The sequence below is a fragment of the Tachypleus tridentatus genome, chromosome 7 (assembly GCF_004210375.1).
Source record: "Tachypleus tridentatus isolate NWPU-2018 chromosome 7, ASM421037v1, whole genome shotgun sequence".
Lineage (NCBI taxonomy): Eukaryota > Metazoa > Arthropoda > Merostomata > Xiphosura > Limulidae > Tachypleus > Tachypleus tridentatus.
Genome location: NC_134831.1, coordinates 163,401,784 through 163,418,421, shown reverse-complemented (window position 1 = coordinate 163,418,421; position 16,638 = coordinate 163,401,784). Strand labels below are relative to the sequence as shown.

The 16,638-nt window shown below is 32.5% G+C and overlaps 2 long non-coding RNA genes across 2 annotated transcripts in view; both read right to left on the bottom strand.

Annotated features, from left to right (window-relative positions):
- Window positions 1–16,638, bottom strand: part of LOC143258208 (uncharacterized) — a 309,532-nt gene that overhangs the window by 96,510 nt on the left and 196,384 nt on the right. The window lies entirely within an intron of this gene.
- Window positions 1–16,638, bottom strand: part of LOC143258206 (uncharacterized) — a 29,758-nt gene that overhangs the window by 11,586 nt on the left and 1,534 nt on the right. The window lies entirely within an intron of this gene.

Genomic DNA, 16,638 nt, shown 5'->3' with positions numbered 1-16,638 from the left:
CTAGATAACCTTAAATGTATATAATACATATGGTTATTGTTTGGTTTAATTTATTGTACACAGTTATTAATAAATAATGTTAACAACCTTTATTTAGAATACAAAGCGGATTACGATTTTTATGTTTCAGCTTTGACCTCAACCTTAGTTTAAGACAAAACAAAATATGCCATTGAACCAAAATTGCATAGGAAGGTTTTTCGTCAATAGAATTCGAAACATAAGCTCTCGGATTTATAGCTCTGAGCAAGTTAACCAGAAGACAATGCGAGACCTAAAAATGATTTTAGTAATTCTTTTATAATTCACATAAAATATACTAAAGGAAAGAAAAAGCGAAATTACAAGGCTGGAATTGAATTCTATTTACTCTATTATTACAGTAGGTGACGCTTCTTTTACAGTATATGACACTGCTTTAAATTATATATTTGAGTAAGGTTGACTTTCATTTTTCATTATTTTCATACTTATTATAATTAAGTGTTACAAAGTGCTGACACCATAATATCATATGAAACATAAATAGTTTTCGAAATATACTGATCCATAACAATGATATATGAGTATAATGAACTCCTCTGTCATTGTGTTTAAAAGACATTTATGTCACATAAAAATATCATTCATTAATTATCTTCAAATATTATCGTTTGGTTTTACAATTTAAACGAAGGTTTAACCATAAAATATTAACGAAACTTATGATGAAATATTTCATTACATATTAAAACTCAAATAATTTATTCTATTGTCGAAGACGTTTGCTATTAATACACAGTAACAGTAAGTAATTATCAAAGGTATTTTCATCTGTTAGAGCTTTAAAATATTTACTGTTAAAATATTAGTTTACATGTACTGTTTTAAACTACTTGGCGACCTCTTATTATACACTAATGTGATCATCCGAAACATTTCATAAATATTTTTATTAGTAACTGCTTGGTTTATATAAGCTCACAATTCACTGAAATTAAGTTGAAAAACTGGAAACATCGAAATTTTATAAAGTTAAAAATCGTGTTTCATTCCTTCTTGTGGTCACAACTAAAATACACCTTTGTCAGTTTTTACTTAATAACAAACAAACATAATAATGAATTGTTTTCATTAAATTTTTTATTGATAATAAATTTCCATGTTAATACTCAAGTGTCCTCAGTGTTAATCGTTTCTTCTTTTACCCTAACGTTCTATCACTTAATACAATTCCTACACCACTAAAACAACAATAAGTAAGACGAACATCATAACAAGCAGAATATCCTTTTCATTCCATGTCATCTCGGTAAGAACTAACAGTTTTAGTTATTACAGTAAATGACATTATTAAAAAAACTGTGTGTGTTTCTCTCAGAGCAAAGCCACATCGGGCTATCTGCTGAGCCCACCGAGGGGAATCGAGCCCCTGATTTTAGCGTTGTAAATCAGTATACATACCGCTGTACTAGCGGGAGGCATTAAAAAATACAAAAAACTAATGGCTGATATGTTTTTATAATGAATTTTATTCGTCATTCTTTCTCTCTTTGTGAACCTAGCTGTTAAAACTGTTAAAATGACTTCAATACTTAGGTCAACCAATGATGTTACTGAACACATCACAAGTTATAATATTTCACACTTTCGTTAATTTCTTAGTTCTTCAATTAAAACCTCCTTCTATTTGTTTCTAAACCAATCTTCTTTCTCATTTACAGGATAACATCTTAAGTCAAATTCAGTCATATTTTAATCCAATACTATTCGTCACGTTTAATTAATACACTATTATGAATATTTTGTACTAAACTTGTTTGTTTGTTTTTCTTATCGCAAAGCCACATCGCGCTATCCTCTGAACCGACCGAGGGGTAGCGAACTGCTGATTTGAGTGTGTTAAATCCGTAGACGTACCGCTGTACTAGAAGGAGACGTTATACTAACCTACCATTACCACTGTACCGAGTATATGTTTAGGTATAAAGTTAAGGGATTTAATTTGTTTATTGATTCAAAAATAAACGTAAGTTTAAGTCGGAGTTACATAATAAATTTTGAATAAATAATTACTAATTATCATATGTTAGAACTTAGTTTTTGATATTGAAGAGAAAACGTTAAATATATTTTTTTTTTCCACCAGACCGCAATAATATAGCGTTCTACAAAGGAAATATATTTCTTGAAAATATGGCGTTTCGAAACAGCCGATTAACTGCTTTTAATATTATAAACTACTTTAAAAACTCAGTTAAAAATTTACACTGACGTCTTCTCGTCACAAATGTAATTTTGATATTATTCAGACTAATTTAACAAAAAACCTTGTTTTTATTATCAAGAATATGAATTGCTATTATATTTTCTCTGACTACAGTTGTTATTTGAAAATACGTAACTAGTAGTTTTCTAATAAACAGCTGTTCTTCGAAGGCAAATAACATCGTATCATTATCATCCACAAAAAATACTTGAACAGTTGTATTTGCTATTCACCAGATGGAAGCACACTTCAGGGAATAAATGTAACAAATGTTTATTATAGCTTCTTGAATTTTAATCAGATATAAGAAACGGTTAATGCGCATAAACATCATTAAACTTCACACATCCTTCGATTTTTATTTTTAAACATCAGCTAAACTAACTTAGAATGAACGAGTGGGGAACCAGATGAACATCAGAATTAAAATGTTGGTGATTTAAAAGCATCCGAAATTTTTAACAAGTTATTTAAGAGCCTCGAAAAATATTAACTGAAACAATTAAAACAAAACGATGTACTATGATATTATATCAATTTGTATATCATTTTTATTTATGTTTATTTTTATAACAAACTAATATTTTAGGTTTTAATTTGCTGTTTTTATTACAGTCCTTCCTTTTGATTATATTTCACTTAACTCTTCAGTATTAATATTGTAGTTACACACATTTACCTTCTGTTGAGTAACAGGTGAAAACTTATAATACTAAATTTCAGATTTCGATCCTTTGCGTGTTTAAACTAAATAGATCTTTGTCAGCTTTGTGTTATAGGACAAGCAAATACAGAAATTCTTTGTATTATTTTTATTGTAAATAAAATTCCATATGAATACCCAGTTATTCTCAGTAAGTGGTCGTTTCCTCTAGCACATTAAACCTCCTGCTTCCTGCACTTCCAATTCCTACACAACTTTCTCAATAACTTCCATCTAAATAAAAACCAATTGCGTCAGCAACTGATGTGTAATTTACATCTACAATTGGACAACAGTAGGTCGGAGGAACATCACAGCAAATAATATATGTTGTACATTTGACACCATCTCGACAAATCCCCACAGCTTCAGATAGTAAACAACATTACATTATTATAGTACATATGGTAACAATTTGCAATGATTTTTAATCGTCACTATGTTTTTACTTGTAAAGTTTGACCAACAAATATCACGTTTATAAAAATGTAAACATTACCTCAATGCCGAGATCAAATAATGATACTACAGAACACATCACAAAATAATCATATTTAATAATTTCGTTAATTTGTTTAGTTTGTCAGTAAAACCTCTTACTATTAATCCATAAACCAATCACATTTCTTGTTTTCAGAATAGAATCTTATGTAAAATTTCAGTCATATATTTTAAGCTTATACTCTCCGTCTAGTTTAATTATAAAACTTTGCTTATATGCATAAAAAATATACTTTCTGTTGCTTCACTAAAAGTAGAAAAAATTATCTGTGCACACACGTTAAAGTAATTCTCTGTTGGCTGGACAGCATACTAAATACTGTAACTTACTCCTTGTAAGACGCTACATCGTGGAAGACGCACCGTAATTTTGGAGGGACATTTCTAAGAAAAAACAAAATACTTCTTTGTTTTTGTATTTCGTTCAAAGCTGCTCGAGGGCTATCTGAACTAGCCGTCCCTAATTTAGAAGTGTAAGAATTGAGGGAAGGCAACTCGTAATCACCACTCACCGCCAACTCATGGGCTACTCTTTTACCAACAAATAGTAAAATTGACCGTCACTTATAACGCCCCTACGGCTGAAAGGGCGAGCATATTTGGTGCGACAGGGATTCGAACCAGCAACCCTCAGATTACGATTCGAACGCCTTAACCCTCCTGAACATGCCAAAGACAGATGCTAAATTATATAAATATATAAAACAGGAGTTTTAATTCACTACATCAAGTATTGTGATCTCAAACGTAAACAGAGCTGTATATGTGTGAAATAGTATTTATACAGTACTACACTTTAAGCCAAAAATAAAACTAAATATATTACTCACTTTACAGCTTCATTGTTACGTTATTCAGTGCAAAATGTAAAGTTTACTTTATATTGAGAAGAAAGACTGAAAATTAACATGATCTTAATATTGTCGTTTTCTAAACGACTATGTACTGGTTATTAGAGTTAAATTTTTATCTACTGTATAGAATCGTTGAAAAATGTTCAATTAAATCATAATTTTTCAACTATCATAAAGAAATAAAGGTGTTCACACTCCTAACAACATACAAATATAGAATTTATTAGTGTTATTTATTTTAACCACAATCAGTGTAGCTGATCATCACATCATAATGCTCTCGAAGAGGAAAGGTGTACGTATTCGGTAAAGTGTTTCGATCCTGTAATACAGTGCCTTCAATCTCTAAGTACGCAACGTTGGGCTAAGCCTTTTGCCCTATTCTTATAGCTGCGATATAAAACAACCTTAAACCCCTTAGGTTCTATTGTTTATTGACTAGTAGGTTCTGAGTTGCGAAACTTCAAGTGAACACAGCTACAGCGGGCGTAGGAAAACACCATGAGACAGAACATTTTTCACGCCATCACCTGAGAACCGAATTCTAGTCCCCAGTAAAAGACTCTCACAACGAAGATCGATTTATTTGACGTTATACACGACAATACATAGATTGAAAACAATGTAACGTGATAAGAACATATTTAACATTGATAACAATTGATTGAATTTTATCATATAAGTTGACCATTTTGAAGCTTTTCGTCGTTTATCTATGCCGGTAAATGTCTCTGCTGGTTGACAGCTTTAAGTGTTAATATGGTCTTAAAAGGTGATGTGTAATTATTCCATATTCCAAGTATTTCAGTAAGTATGGCGATTTTTGACATTAAGGAGTTACAGTAATTAGATTTCTGGTGGTATTTGGTTGATAAATTTATCATTTTATTTTTGATGTTTTCCAGTTTTACGTAAGTCAGAATTCGATGTGTACATCAGAAAACGTAATGTTAATCTGGATACTTGTAACTGTACAGTCTCGAGTGGTTCGTAAAGATCCTTTAAAATATTACAGGTCACCATATTCAAGTATCGACCTTACACGCATTTTATATATTAACATAATTTATTGCACCGTTTAATTAACTGTCGATTTTGCGAAGATAGTTTACTTTTGGTTTTGTAGTTATATTGTGGAAGTAAACATTCCATGTGAGTCCACTGCTGAAGGTAATACCAATAAATTTACCTGTCTGGTTGACCGTGATCTTGGTATTATATAATTGGAAACTTACGTTATTAGCTTTCTGCATGTTTCTGTTTAGTCTTTACAGTATTTTTGAAACAAATCAAGCAAATTTTAAAAGGAAGCCAAAGTTCTTCAAATATTTATGTCGTTTCTTTACGTCAAATAAATATTACAGTCTGTCATATAAAATTCATTTTATAACAATAAAACAAAACAGTTCACAATATGAGAAATAATACTACGTTATTTAGACACATTATTTAAAATCTGAAAGTTGTCCAACTTCACCAAGCCAACGTATCTGATGACAGCTTAGTAATATTTATTTAATAAATTTTGAAGAAATGAGATTAAATCTCTTTATTTATTATAAATAAGAGTGAGCTTCTATTATGTTTCAACTTTCATACGAAACGTGGTTTAAGCCAAAAAACATGTAAATTAACTGTTATATAAATTGATGAATATCATTGTTAATATTATTCTTTAAATAATACATTGTGAACAGGTTAAGAAAATATTGTTAAATAATATTTCTATTGTTAATTGTTTTACAACAATTCACCTGGTAACACCTTAAAACCCTTTTACATGTATCATTATATCTTGTTGTTGTTTTAGTAATTTATAATCTTAAACCTAACCAGTTTGAAGCATCGAATCCTCAAAAACTATATGTTCTCACACTTATCGCTGGATCACAGGAAAAATATAATGTTAACAGTCAGACATTGTGAATGTACTCACGAATGAGTGAGGTGGGAAATAAAAATTTAAAGTAACCAGCTACTTTCGGGTTATAAGAAAACTTTAACAATTTATATATATCCTGGTTTTACTGTAGGTTACAAAAATATTTTAGGATCAATAGCTTGTATGTAATGTGTCTAGAACGTAGCCCTGGTGAACGTATTATTAACTATAATATTGTATTGGTAATTTAATTAACAACAGAGAATGTTTTATAAACATTAACAGATATAAACAAGTATACAGGTAAAACGTTTAATATTTTCCTGACAAGCATCTGGCGAACTAATCAAAATGTCTCCAAAATAATGTAGTCAACAATACAAACAAACCTGAATACACATTTTAAAGATAGATAAATATAGACACGTAAAGAGAGTAGGAACTGGGTAACACTTGTTTGTTGTTATTATGGGTCAGTGATTTCTGATATATTATATAGAAACAGAAAAATACACATATTTTAAACTAGGATGAACTGTTTCTAGTTTTGAACTGATGATTAGTCAACATCGTCTTCGCTACCTCTTCAGCAACATTTATCTCGCCAAATAGTGTGATTTAAAAGTCATTTATGGTGCACCAACATCTCCATATTGTGTAGGAACGTGTGAACGGTCCAAAACCGTGTGCTCTCGTATTCGTTGCTCCAGACAACATGCGGTGGACGAATTATTATCTACAATAATGTATTTTGTAATTTACAACACAACAGAGAAGGTTCATATTTAACAGTTAAAGAAATATAAACAAGTATACATGCAGGAACGTTTAAAATGTTTTGTATAACATCTTACGAACTAAACGAAATGTCTTCTATATTGAAAGAAACAAACAAGCAGCTGATACACATTTTAAAGAAACAGAGATATAATTACAGTTAACCAGAAGGTGAGACATAGACACCATGTGTTCACAATAAGAGAGTAGGAATTACACTATAACATTTTAGTTTCTTGTTGACAAAGTTAGGTAACTTTTGTTCTGTCGTATAGAAATAAAAACTATATATAATTTTAAACTAGAATGAACAGTTTCTAGTTTTGATCTGATGCACTAGTCAACACCACCTTCCACCACCTCCTCGGAAACTATTATCTGGCCGGATAGTGAGATTTCAACGTCATTCTTATAGTGTCTTCTATATAACGTATAGAAATGCTAAATAACATTAATACACTAGGTGTTTTAAAGTATTTTCACAATCATTGGTTCTGATTTGGTTTCATTTACGAGTGAGTGTGAGAATCATTTTTAATTTTTTTTGTCAGTTATTATAATTATCCGTTACAAAGTGCTGACTCTATATTATATTATCAAACATAAATAGTTTTCAAAATATTCTGATCCATAACGATGATATTTCAGTATTATGAAATCATGTGTTATTTTGTTGGATCGACATTTTTTATTTCACACCACTCACAATAAATTAAAGGCACCTAACACGTGTTATTCTGTCATATATAAACAAGTGTTGCTTATTTATCTTGAATCGTTATAATTTGTTGTTACTATGTAGATGTTAGTTTGAATGTGAGAATATTAATTAAAGCTGTTAGTTCATTCCACTTTTGTAAACTTTAGTTTACTTTCAAGGTCACTTCTATAAAAATATAAGCTCTTTCTCGTAACGAGATAAAACTATATATAACATTCCTTGAGTCATTGGTGGGGATATGAACTTAATAAAATTACTTAATAAAATTAAGTTCATATCAGAATTACTCCTTATAAGTATCGTAGTTATCAAAACAGATTACTAAACATAACCATTTTGTTAACATCGTCTTCCGCCACTTCTTGGACTACTCTTATATGACTGAAAGTGGGAACTGACTGTGATATTTATCGCGAACCCAAACCCTCATTCTGCGAATAGTAATTTAGCGTTAAAAGGACGTGAAACAGAAACATAGCACTGGGCGCATTAACCAGTTGTACACGTACAGCTCTAACAAGTGGATTTTACAACTATTTCGTAATTGTCACAGAAAATATTACAAAGGAGCGTGTTATTGTTATTAGAGAATTATTAATATAAACAAATAGACTTTCATTTCTAGGTGCTGTATTTTTACCCTATTCTTTGCTGATTTATATCATTTGTACCAATATATGGAACTCCTTGAAATTAGCTTTATGAAGGAAGACGAGATACACGTTTAATTATTTTTAACAGTTATGTAATACTCTGTTAGAAATGCTATATTTTTGTTTTAAACCTAAATACTTTTAAAAATATAATGTTTCATAATGAAAACAACTCGGTATTTTAAAAACCTGCGTTTTTCTCTTGGAAAACCAAGTTTTCTTTCTGTTTTTTTTTTTCATTCGACACTGATAACCATGGAAAGCGTATAATGCTGAATTACTACGTTCGATCCCTCTGTGGCCCGGCATGGCCAAGTGTGTTAAGGCGTGCGACTCGTAATCTGAGGGTAGCGGGTTCGCATCCCCTTCACGCTAAACATGCTCGCCCTTTCAGCCGTGGGGGTGTTATTATGTGACGGTCAATTCCATTATTCTTTGGTAAAAGAGTAGACCAAGAGTTGGCGGTGGGTGGTGATGACTAGCTGCCTTTTTTCTAGTCTTACACTGCTAAATTAGGAACGGCTAGCACAGATAGCCCTCAAGTAGCTTTGTGCGAAATTCAAGAACAAACAAACAAACAAAATCGATCCCTCTAGTGGGTATAACAGAAGTAGACTGTTCTGCTACTTTGGGTTAATAAGGAACAAAAAAAGAATTATTTATTTTTGTTTATAATAAATTCCACACAAGTACCATTGTTCTTCATGTGATTTACTGGAGATCATGAATATGGTAAATGAACGATAATATTTACGTCATGACGAACGACATAATATTTAATTATTGTTAGATTGTTCGATGTAACTAACTGTAGAGTTTAATTTTTTAAAACTATTATACTGTCTTTTACTAAATATAAACCAGTTAGTTTCGTTAACTAGTTAAATCCTTTCTTACTCACCCACTAGCACTGTCCCTTCATCTGCAGAATACGATAATATACATTCCATATCACGAAGTGAGTATCACCTGTAATTTCTGTTTACATTTAATGATACAATATTCGGTGTATGATATTTTATTTCATATAATTTTTAGAAAAACTTAATAAATACTCAGATTTTACCATTTTCATAAATATCGAAAATTGGTGTTTAACAACAGTTATTAGTGTCATCCTTTAACTATGCAGGGCTCAGCTTGACATTTTCCTTTATATTTAACAACGCTATACCAATTAGAAATCTCTTAGAAAAATATTAAGCCTAGAAACTGCCTGTAGTTAAGTTCCTTAGAATAAATAATATTTTAATTAGAAGAATTTACAAACAAAACTCAGAAGGAAACAAATAGTTCATCCATTTAAAAGTGACATCAAAATGTAACAATCTATAGATAATGACGTCATTAACACGTAATATTGATAAATGTCAGAACAACGTAATTTAAAATACATTCACACATTAAATAGTAGGTTTCATAAGCCTTTTTGAACTGCTTGTCGATTACTTACTATAAACTAATATAATGTTTCGAAATAATTTTAAAATATACCTTTTATAGTCGGGTGACAGGAAATGTGTTTTATGTTTAATTTTTAATAGATAAAAATAACTATATATGTTAAACACATCATTCCTACTGTTTATCATCTGTCGACCTGAAAAAAAGTCTGTTTTCTACAAGAACTTGAAGACATATATAATTATGTTCATTGTACACAGGATTTGTGTACTGAATTTGTTAACATTGAATTACAACAAAACTTATATAACTGAATTATATATTGAATAACTTTAACTCGTCTGATATTTGATACCTTTGTAAAATTATCAGAACTCATCTTAATATTCTTCTGAAGTCAGTCTGTTATCTCTTTATATATAAAGAACATTTACTTAAACTCGTGTATCGACTATTATTATACAGAAATTATTTTTAATATTTGGGTTGGTAATAATAGCTTTTCAAATTTTATACTCACACAATACGAAACGAGTTAAATGACACATAAAAAAGTGAAATTGTATATTTTAAAAGATTAGTAAGTTTTTATTTACTGAACAAAAGATAGTGTTATGTCTGATAACTGATAGCCTGTGTACTGTATTATTATAAAACAGATAATTAGTTTCTTAGTTTGATTATATTGCATGTTTTATGTAATTGTCTTAACTCCGGAACTCGAAACAGAACCAACCTGTTAAAGTACAGGAAGCATCCTACACTGTTGAACTATCTAAACGTTGGAACCATAAACAAAATATAAATTGTGAAGTATAGGAAGTCGATTAGTATTTTATTTTCTGTATCTGATGATGAAAAATCAATAGCAATCTTACGGTGTAGCGATTAACTACAGAAAACACTTACACTTTATTAATTAACTGTAAATATTCCCGTATGGAGTCTATTTTGAAACATATACAGTTGAACATGACCGTGTGGGACAAGGCGTTCCACTCGTAATCTGAGGGTCGCAGGTTCGCATCCCTCGCGCCAAACATGCTCGCCCTCTCAGGCGTGGGGGCGTTATAATGTGACGGTCAATTCCACTATTTTTTGGTAAAAGAGTAGCCCAAGAGTTGGCGGTGGATGGTGATGACTAGGTGTCTTCCCTTTAGTCTTACACTACTAAATTAGGGAAGGCTAGCGCAGGTAGACCTTGTGTAGCTTTGCGCGAAATTGCAAAACAAAAAAGCAAGTGCCGACCAATTTTTATTAAACACTAGTTTGATCATTACACAGACATTATACTATATGTCTAACAGTTCTATCAAATATTGTCAATGTTAAATATGTTATTTTCACGTTACATTGTTATCAATCTATGTATTGTCGAGTACAAGGTTAAATAAATCTATCTTTGTGGTGAGAGTCTTTTTTCTGAAGCGGAGAGTTCTGTTCCCTGACAAGCGCTTGAGAATAGAATATCTTGGCTCATGGTGTTTTCCACACATGATGTAGCTCTGTCAGTTTGAATTTCGACACTCAAAACCATAGAACCAGTAAACGTTACATTATAGTTGTTTTCATAAATCTTCACATAAAACACGATGTTAGTGTACACATTAAAATATTTTTATTTTTTATTTGCACAAAACATAAACGATACGATGACTAACTCAGTTCTGTGGCAACCCGACAAGAAAAAGAACTTTTTAATTCTAAATTTCTAAATATGTACAAGTAAAGAAGACGACAGATAAACCTTTGCAAATAATTAGGTAAGAGTTTCAGATGTTTGAAACTGTAGAGCTTTATAAACCGGTACAAATGACTTCTGTCATGTGACAAACAGTAGTTTCTCATCACACTAAACTAAGGGTATGTGAACTGTCCTGCTATGGGTAGGTAGTGAGTGAGCTCGACTCGAAAGATGCAATGCCCGTCTCATGAAACTTGTTGGCCCATTTAGCCAAAGAGGCGTTAAAAGTGGCGATTATCACCATAATTTGTAAATAAAAGAGTAGCAAAAGTTGGCAGTTGATATGAATGACTATTTGCCTTCTTTCTGATCTCACACAACGTAATTAGGTAAAGCTAGCGTAGATAATTCTCGTGTAGCTTTGTGGGAAATTTAAAAGCCAAACAAAGAAACAAAGATTGTGTCTATATGAGTTAGGGTAGAAAAATCGTCTTTGCAGCTTCTATACTTTTGGTGAAATAAAATAAATGTCTATATAGACACCTGTGTATTCTAAAGTTAATATAACATGATTTAAGCTAAGTAAACAACACTAGTTTATATGTGACTAAATAATAACATTAATTTTAAACAAATCTGACTTATATTTATTATCAGACTTCTTTACCAGGTAATTCATTCAATACAATAAAAATCCATTTTCTATTATTTACCAATAATTTAAGTTCGATGTCCGGTTTATTGATAGTTTAACTGTAAATGTTTCAAAATAGACTCTATACGGGAATGTTTGTATTCATTTAATAAAGCAGATGTGTTTTCTGTGGTTAATCACTACACTGATATTCATTTTTTCGTCATCAGGTACATAAAATAAAATATAAACGACTTTCTCTACATTACAATTTAGATTTGTTTACAGTTCCAACTTTTAGAGAATTCAACTGCGTAGGATTCTAAATAGACTAACACCAGAAAAAACACATCGTTATATCACAGTATAAGAATATGTTTTCTATATAATACCTGGTCTATAATAATGCTGTAGGTACTTCTGTTTGAGATACGTTTAATATAATATGAAACGACTTCCTGTACTTGTTTGTTTGGTTTGTTTTGGAATTAAGCACAAAGCTATACAATGGGCTACCTGTGCTCTTCCCACCATGAGTATCGAAACCTGGTTTTCGGCGGTGCTTCCTGTACTTCAACTCGTTGATTCTATTTCAAGTTCCAACGTTAAGGCAATTACATGTAACTTGCTATATAATCAAAGTAAGAAACTAATTATTCGAAAATTGTCATAGGATACTTTAATTCCCCACACAGAGCTAAGAGAAAACAGAAACACGCATAGAGGGTCAATTATAAAAAAAAATATATATTTCTATCAAACTCAAACTAACGTGGCAGGGGTTTAGTTTAGAGAGAGAGAAATCAGAAGAGTTCTCTCTCCAACTGGGGTGTTCAGGAACGTTGTGGTTCCTCTTCGTCCCCTTTCGTGAATTGTTATAAGGAATAAGTTTTAATTATTATTATTATTTTTAACTCTTTTTTGGGTGGAGGATGTCTCTCTAAATGTTGTCTTGGGTGGAGGCAAAGGCAGCACCGGAAAGAATGGCCGGGACCCGTCCCGAAAGAAAGAAGTCTAGCAAATGTCAACATGAATACAATCAATTCAAACTGCGCGATTCAGGGTCTGGCTATAAAGTTGCTTGGAATGGGATCTAGAAATCCAATGCCTAAGTTTTGTTGTGAGGGAAACAGGCGCCGAAAGTTTTGCCTGTCGTGTGCCCGGTATCTTAAAAAAAAAGAAAAAGGAATACATGTTAATGACACGGATTTATTTATTTACATTGTTTGTTGAGTAATTTGTGATTCTTGAAATATGTTGTAAGGTGAAATGTATTTTGTTGGTGCACTGGATAATTTGTATAGTGATGCCGTTAGTTTGTTTCTATTTTCTGCTTTTAGATAATATTTAAGTGATATTTCCGTTATTCTATCTCTTATTGTTGGTAAATTGCTAATTTGATGTATATAATTTGTTGGCGTGAATGATGGTAGGCTGAATGCAGATCTTAGTATTCTGTTCTGTTGAACTTGGATTTTCTGGAGTGTGTTGTTTGACATATTGTATGTTACTTGACATCCGTACTCTATTAGTGGACGGATGTAAGCCTTGTATATTTGTATAATGGTGTTTGGTGAGCATTTCGATTGTTTACCGGTTATAGTCATTAGATGTGAAATCCTTTTTCTGATTGATGAGTGTATATTGTTTTTTCCATGTTAGTTTTGTGTCGAAAGTGATGCCAAGGAATGTGATGTTTTTGCTCATGTTAATGGTTGTGTTTCCGAGTGATAGTTTTATTTTTTCTAGATGTTTTCTTCTTTAATTTCCTATAGAAGGTGATTGCTTGTGTTTTCGTTGGATTTACCACGACTCTCTACTTGTTGCTCCATGTTGAGACGTTATTTAGTGATTCTTGTACGCGAGACATGGCCATCACTGGGTTTCTGGAGGTGCTCCAGATAGCGATGTCGTCTGCGTATTGTGAATTGTGTGTGTATGTTAGATTTGGAAAAGGTATGTCACTGACGAAAGTTATGTATAGAAGTGGAGAGAGGACTGATCCTTGGGGCACTCCTGTAGTTATATTAAATGTTTTGGATATAGTTTTATTGACTTTTACTTGTGCTGTTCTGTTGGTTAAGAAATTTGAAATCCATTTAACTATCGTGGGATTTATTTGCAGGTGATTTAGTTTGTATTTGATGGCATTGTGCCATACGCTGTCGAATGCTTTTTTGACATCTAGGAATACCCCGATGGTTACTTGATTGTTGTTGAAAGCTTTGTAGATTGATTCGGTGAGTCGTATGAGGTGGTCTGTTGTTTGCCTATTTTTTCTGGAGGCATTTTTAGATTCTGGAAGGATGTTATTCGATTCGCAAAAATGGAGAAGACGGTTGGAGATAATTCTCTCCATCAGTTTGCCAAGGCCGCTTAACAGACTGAAGGGGCGGAAATTATCTGGATTTGTTCTATTAGTTTGTTTCTTGGGGATCGTTGTTTTGGTGGCTTTTCTCCACGTGTCAGGGTAATACCCGGTCGCTAGTGAAATGTTCATGATGTTTGTGAGGTGTTGTAGTAGGAGAGTGGAGCTTTTTTTCAGAATAATATTTGGTATTTGGTCATGTCCGGGGGAAGTGTTCTTCAAGTTTTTGATATTAACTTTAAGTTCGGTTATGGTTATTTTTCTATTGATTGAACTTGAGTATGCTTCTAGTGTCTCGCCAAAGAATCGTGGTGAGAATGAAGCTTGGTTTGTATTTATGAAGTTGTTGACATGGTGTTGGTGTTGTGTGTCAAAATCTACTGAGTTTAGGTCGCTAAATGAGGATTTGTAATAGTCAGCTTTCTCTACGTCGGTCTTTTCGATTTTATTGTTGTGTGTGATATGTTGTAGCATGTGATTTGTGTTTTTGTCTGAAGCAATACTCTTGAATTTTTTCCAGAATTCTTTTGGATTGTTCTTGGTTTTTTTAAGTTTTTACAGAAGTTTTGCCAATTGTTTTCTCTTGCTTTTTTAATTTCTTGTTTAATTTTTGTATTTGTTCTTTTGAGTTCTGTTTTAATGTGTGGATCGCGTGTAACGTAGTGTGTTCGTCTTAATTGTCTGCGTTTGATTAATAGTGCGTGAATTTCTGGTGTTAGAGTCCATTGAATAAGTGATTGCTTTTTATTTGTTTTAGGAATTGTGTTTTTTATGGCTTTTGTGATTTGATCAACATAATTGTCAAGTTCTGTTTTGTTGTTAGCATGTTCAATTGGATGGGGGTAGGTATGAGTCCAGAGAGGCATTAAAAGTGAGCCAGTCTGTTTTAGTGTCGGTGTATGCGGAGGAAGTCACGTATGCCACGGCAGGGTGAATCATACATGACATGGGGTAGTGGTCACTGGTGATTTCATCATGTACTTTGAAGTTAGATATTCGGTTTACCATGTCCTTGGGTGCGATGATGAATCGAGTACATCGTATGAGACGTTGGCGGCTGAGAAGTGTGTAGGTGTATGGTCATTAATTAGGTGCATTTTATTACTAGAGATAAAATTTTTTATGCACGCTCCTCTGCGTGTGTCTCTGTTACCCCTTAATTCTGTATGCGGTGAATTAAAACCCACAATAATAATTGGTTTGGGTTTACGATTAACAAATTTTTGAAGGAAGTTAATGTCGATATCTTTGGTTGGTGAGCAATATATGTCTAGAATCGAAATAGTTAGCCGGTTGTTAAAGTGTATATTACAAAAAATGGTTTCATTAATGTTAGATTTAAAGGAATCTTCTATCGAGATTAAATGCGATATTTTCGTACTAAAGTTAGCTATTATACCTCTGTTGTTTTCTGAGTGAGGTATGCTGTGCGTGATGAATCCGGGGATTGTGGTGTTTTGTTTCTCTTCGCAAAGTGTTTCTGAAACGATGATTATGTTGGCGTTTATATGTTTGTTTATGTTGAATATTTCTATCCTTTTGTCTTTGAGATTTCCTTGGCAGTTGATGTGTAAGATTTTAATGTGTTGAATCATTGTGTTGTTTTATTTCCCTTGCATGAATTTTGAGTGAAAGATGCTCTGGTTTGAGGTGAGGAAGGTTAAAATAATAACTTGAAAGGCTACAAACAACCTTGAGTGACTCGTGCCTCGATTCGAATGAGGGGAGATCACTCAATTCTATTAGCATTGCTAGTAAGTTTGTGGTGAAATCTGTGGGGTTGAATGCTTGTGTTGTTTTCGGGCGTGTTACGTCCGCGTAAGTACGTGTTGGTTGAGGTTGAAAGTGTTTGATTTGCGAGTCTGCTGGAGTTTGTAGTAAAGGTTGTTTGGTGATGTGGGTGCCGTGGGATTGATTGTTATTGTTCGTGGTTTTGAAAATAAATCTATTACGTATTTGAGTGTATTTGGGGCAGCCTTTGTAACTGGCTGCGTGAGGGCCCTGACAGTTTGCGCATCTCACTTGGTTACGCTCGTTAGGACACTGAGCAACCTCGTGAGGTCCGCCACATCTCGCACATCTGTCCTTGGCCATACAATTTGTTTTTTGTGTGTCCGAACCTTTGACATTTGTAGCATTGAATAATGGGTTTTTGGTGTGTTTTTTCTGGTTCGGTCGTGTGTCTCTTGAAAAATAAGAAGCAACCGTT